Source organism: Sphaeramia orbicularis, chromosome 8, assembly GCF_902148855.1.
Source record: "Sphaeramia orbicularis chromosome 8, fSphaOr1.1, whole genome shotgun sequence".
NCBI classification, from domain to species: domain Eukaryota; kingdom Metazoa; phylum Chordata; class Actinopteri; order Kurtiformes; family Apogonidae; genus Sphaeramia; species Sphaeramia orbicularis.
This window is the reverse complement of record NC_043964.1, coordinates 14545384-14551383: the sequence shown is the minus strand read 5'-3', so window position 1 is coordinate 14551383 and position 6000 is coordinate 14545384.

Below are 6000 nucleotides of genomic sequence, written 5' to 3'. Positions count from 1 at the left end.
ATGTTCAACTGGGAAACTGAGTTAAAAAGTCCTAAAAATTTACAGTACAATTAAACGAGGCAGTTTAAAGCTTCTAACTTAAGTATAATCATGAAAAATATTCCAAGTATAGTCATGACCAAAAAAAAAAATCCGGAAGAGGATTAGGGCCACTGGGGAAAAAAATTAAATTAAGGTCCAACATATATTTTCAAAATTATTATTCTGAGAAAAAGATAGATAGATAGATAGATAGATAGATAGATAGATAGATAGATAGATAGATAGATAGATAGATAGATAGATAGATAGATAGATAGATAGATAGATAGATAGATAGATAGATAGATAGATAGATAGATAGATAGATAGATAGATAGATAGATAGATAGATAGATAGATAGATAGATAGATAGATAGATAGAAGGACGGACAGATGGACAGATGTGCTTTATTTATCCCAAACTGGGGAATTATCTCAGAATTCCGATGTTTTTTCTCAGAATAATAATAATAAAAAATATATTTGACCTTAATTTTTTTTTCCCAGTGGCCCTAATCCTCTTCCATAAAAAAAAAAAAAAAAAAAAAAAAAGTACACCCTCTTCTATAATTTTACATATCAGGACACTGATCACGGTCTAAATGTTCAAAATCTGTCAACAAGTATAAAACAACACACAACATAATTATTTCATTATTTGTTTAACAAAAAAGTCACTATGTGAAGCGGTATATGAAAACTTAACAGCCAATGGTTCAGTAGTTTGTAGAACCACCTTTAGCAGTAATCATTTTCTATAGGACTTTACCTGTGTCTGTTGTGGAGGAATTTTGGCCATCTCCTCTGTACAATGTAGTCCAATTCACTGAGGTTCATACGTATTTGATTTTGCAGTTTCATTTCATTTTCATTTAGTTTATTTCTTTTATTTATTCATATATCTATTAAAAGAACCAAGTGTAAAAACATTACATTTTGCATTTACATAATGTGAAATGGGACACCCTGGGAAGCTGAAGAGTTTTCTGAGAGGAGCCCAGGCACAAAGAATAAATAATACATGCATAATACAGGTCTGTTAAGGTCCAGCAACACCGTATCAGTCAGGTTCAGGTCTGGACTCTAACTGGGCCTATGCAGCACCTGGATTCTTGTCTTTTGCAGTCCTTCTGTACAGAGTTACTGTCACGCTTGGGATCATTGTTCTGTAGGAGCCACTTTTAGACGAGCGTTAGCTGTCAGATAGTCACGGAAAAAATTATTAGACCATGAAAAGTCATCAAAAACAATGGTTATGTAATCAAGTACGAACTCCTGTGTGCATCACATGACTAAAACAGACAGAAAAGAAAACATAGAATGCCTAAAAGCACTGTTTTTGTCAGTACAATGCCACACACTGTAAAAAAAAATCTGTAATTTGACAGAATTTTTACTGTTTTGTTTTACAGATTTTTCCTGTATTTTTAAGATACAGGAAAATATCGATGAAATGACAAAAACAGACTGTGATTTTACATGTCAAATGTAAAATAACACAAAAAAACTGTAACTATGAATAACCATAAAATTTCCATTTTTTAAAAGAATTTTTTGTTTTCACAGAAAAATACAGTTAAAATACATTTGCATATGTATCATAATTTCACAAATATTTATTTTCTATTTATGAGATTAAATGGTTAATTTAAAGTTTAATACTGTAATAAATAAATAAATGAATGAATAAATGAATAAATAAATGAACAAAACGAGATAAAATTCCTGGCAATTAACCATAAAAGAAGTATTTGTTCTGTAAGTTTAACAAGACCTGTTTGTTAATTGACAAATATCTTATGTAATTATGGGAGGTTTCACAACAAAAATGTTGAATAAATGTATTTTTGTGAATATATAACATGTATAAGCACTGATAAACTGTTAAAATACAATTTTTATCAGTGGATTGTATAACTTAGTCTCACTGAAAATGATTTATATATAAATAAATAAATAAATAAATATATAGATATAGATATAGATATAGATATAGATATAGATATAGATATAGATATAGATATAGATAGGTAACTTGATTGTTTTAATACATGAAAATATTCTTTATTAAACATTGAAAAGTCAAAAAAAAAAAAAAAGCAAAATCTCATGTAAAGTTAGGGCAAAAAAAAAAATTTAATAATGGAAAATTACTGTATTTTTATGAGATGGTTATTTTCCATTATTTAACAGTATTTTTTCGACCCCCCTGCTGCCGGAATATTGCCATTTTTTTTTACGAGTTTTTTTTTTTTTTTTTTTACAGTGTAGATAATGATATAAGAACTGAAGTGATTTTGTTTATTATCAAGAAAACATGGAAAATGTCTAGATATCAGCTCTGAAATTAAACTCTTATGAGCTATTTTTGTTGTTATCATTATATTTGTCCAAACAAATGTACCTTTAGTTGTACCAGGCATTAAAATGAACAAGAAACTGAAGAAAACAAGGGGTGGTCTAATAATTTTTTCCCTGACTGCATGTGACTCTGGTGAACAAAGCAGCTCATGGTCGACTCAATGACCGTGATTTGTGATTTATGATTTAGTGATTTATTCCGAACATGCAATGAAATTTAACACATATGCACTTGCAAAACATACATAATAATACAAATATCAAGAATCATAACAATCTTAGTCAGAAGAAAAGCACAATAATTCCATTTACATGAAAGAAAAGGGGTGGGAAGACGTACAATTTATTTAATCCCACCCCCTCTCCCTACAATATTATTTATAATATATGTCCCTCTTCCTTTTACATCTCTTCCTTTTTCTTATGTGATGAAATTTTATGATCTCTTTTATTATAAAATAATGCAAATTATGTTCAGAGCAAAATCAAAAATGCACCCTGACCCAATACAGAGGTTCTTTTCAATTCAGGACATTCCATATAATCTCAGAGGTGTTTGCAAATTTACTGTACAAAAAGCTAAAAAAGGTATGAAAAGGAGATGTGTGTCCATTATTGGAGTTAAATTTTGGAATGATGCCAACATAAATTTAAAAACATGTAATTCTTTTTTGGTTTTTAAGAAAATGGTTTGTAAAGCTATTTTTGAAGCTTATAAATGCGATTAATTATCTGTTGTTGTTTCTTTGGAGGTTGGTAGCCTAAAAAGTTGTAATATAGGATAGGCTTTGATAAGCAGTCTGCTTCTGCCTATACCTTTTCAGTCATTATTCAACATATTATTCAACACATGATTCTTGATTTTGTTATTCTGTGATTTTTTTTTCTTTCTTTTGCGTGAAATGTCAATACTGTGTACAATATTTTGTGTTGTCATGACTGAATAAGCTACTACTACTACTACTACTACTACTACTACTACTACTACTACTACTACTACTACTACATTACTCTTCTGTATTTATATATCTATTCACACACACACAAACACACATACACACACACACACACACACACACACACACACTCATTCATCCATATACACATATATACGTTTATACATATACACACATACAAATACACATATAATCTTTTACCAGTGCCTTTCTTAGTTGTGCTAGCGAATAAAAAAACAAATAATAACTAACTCAAGGAAGGAAATATATACATAAACAACAGTGAACATATGGTGACAATTAATAACCCTCTTCCCTATGTCTTGTAAAAAACATGTTCTTATAAGTGTTTTTGAATTGTCTTATGTTTGAACATTCCTTGTGCTACTGTAAAGTGTCCAGGTCCTATGGCTGCTAAACGAACCCAAATCATTACCCAAAAACAACACCCCTTGCCTTCCCTTTGGGGTGGGGGGAGGTGTGTGTGGGGGGGTAAACTATTCAGATCCAGGCATTAACCCGTGTTGCCATATACACATTATCACAAATATTAAACAGTGTGTTGACATAAAGCAGTGACGCGCAACAACAGAAGAGACTCCAGCTTCAGGCCAATATTTAATTCTGACAGCTGATGCTTATTCGATATATTAGTATATTAGTGTTTCGTGTGTGTGACTGTGAGTCATGGCTGCTGAACGAGACATCACACAACAGGACATCACGTAGGTCTCCATAGTCCCAGTCTGGACATAGATTAGTCCAAATTATGTTAATGTTACCCTCTCCCCGGAGCCTGTTCTGTTTCCTTTTTATTGGGAGTGAAGGCTCTGTGTGAGGCGGTTTTGAACTGTATCTAAAAGGTAACTGTGGTTTTGATAATGAGCATAAAAAGAGCTGTTTTTCATATGAGTGGGGGTTGATAATCAATGCAAAACAGAAGAAAAACTATTGTGTTTTTGGTAACACTTTATAATACGTACACACTATGAAGCATTAGTTAAGCATTAATAAATACTGAATTCATCATTTATAAAGCATATTTCTGACATGAATACTCATCAATATATGGTTTATAAGCACAGTTATAATGGTTTTACTCATCATTAATAAGTTAATCTACAATATGCTTAATGATTGTATTTTCATACTTAATAATTTATGGATTCAGCATTTAGCATTTAGTATTCAGACATGTACTAATGGTGAGTGAATATGTTAGTGTGTATTTTATACTAACTCACACATTTATTTTCCAATAGATGCCCTATAAACAGTTATTAATGCAGGAATTAATTATTTCAGGTAGTTCTAAAGCACTTACTACTCATTAATTAAGTCTATGGTGTGAACTCATCTAAAGTGTGCACTATCTATGACATATAAAGCATTTACAAATGAGATTTAAAGGTTGGAAATGCCTAAGGACTCACACAAAACAAAACAAAACAAAACAAACTACATGATTGAGTGATGAATGATTATGAATAATTAGTAAAACATTTAAAACTGTGCTGATAAACCATATATCACAGGTGTCAAACATGCGGCCCAGGGACCAAAGGGTCCAGCTCAGCCCCTGGGATGTTTTTGCCAAGTGCAAAAATTCCACAGTTTTTCATTGAGTTAAGCAAAAAAAAAAAAAAAAAAAAAAAAAAAATTAGCTTGAATTAAGGAAAAAAAACTTGAATTAAGCAAAAAAAAAAAAAAAAAAAAAAAAAAAGAACAAAAAAAATCTTCAATTAAGTAAAAAAATCTTCAGTTAAGCAAAAAATAATTTCAAATTTAGAAAAAAAATCTTGAATTAAGCCAAAAAAATCTTCAATTAAGTAAAAAAAATAATCTCAAATTTAGCAAAAAAAAAAAATCTTGAATTAAGCCAAAAAAAAAAAAAATTTTTTTCAATTAAGTTAAAAAAAATTTTGAATTAAGCCAAAAAAAAAAAAAATCTTCAATTAAGCCAAAAATAATATCAAATTTAGAAAAAAAAATCTTGAATTAAGCCCAAAAAAAATCTTCAATTAAGTAAAAAAAAAAAAAATAGAATTAAGCCAAAAAAAAATCTTCAATTAAGTAAAAAAAAAAAAAAAATAGAATTAAGCCAAAAAAAAATCTTCAATTAAGTATAAAAAAATCTTGAATTAAGCCAAAAAATAAAAAATCAAAACAAAAAAAAATCTTAAATTAAGTAAAAAAAAACTCTTGAATTAAGCCCAAAAAAATCTAGAATTAACAACTTAATTTTTTCCCTTTGTTTTAGTGCAAAAAATAACATTAAATTATGAAAATATCTACATTTACAAACAATCCTGTAACACTAAAATGTGAATAACCTGAACAAATATGAACAACCTGAAATGTCTAAAGAAAATTAAGCACAGTTTTAACTATTTTTCTGCCTGTTCCTCAGTGTTTAGTGTCTTTGTAGATCTGATCCATAATGCACATGTAGAAATGATAAGTTGAGGAATAATATTGTTAAAATTGCACAAAATTTTCTTACGTTTTTTAATTTAAATTTAAGTTTATTCAGGGTTTTTTTTTTTTTTTTTGGATAGTTTATAAAAATAAGTATTTTCATAATTTAATGAGTTTTTTTTAGACTAAAACAAAGACAAAAATTAGGAGTTGTCACTATTTATAGGTTATTATGTTATTATT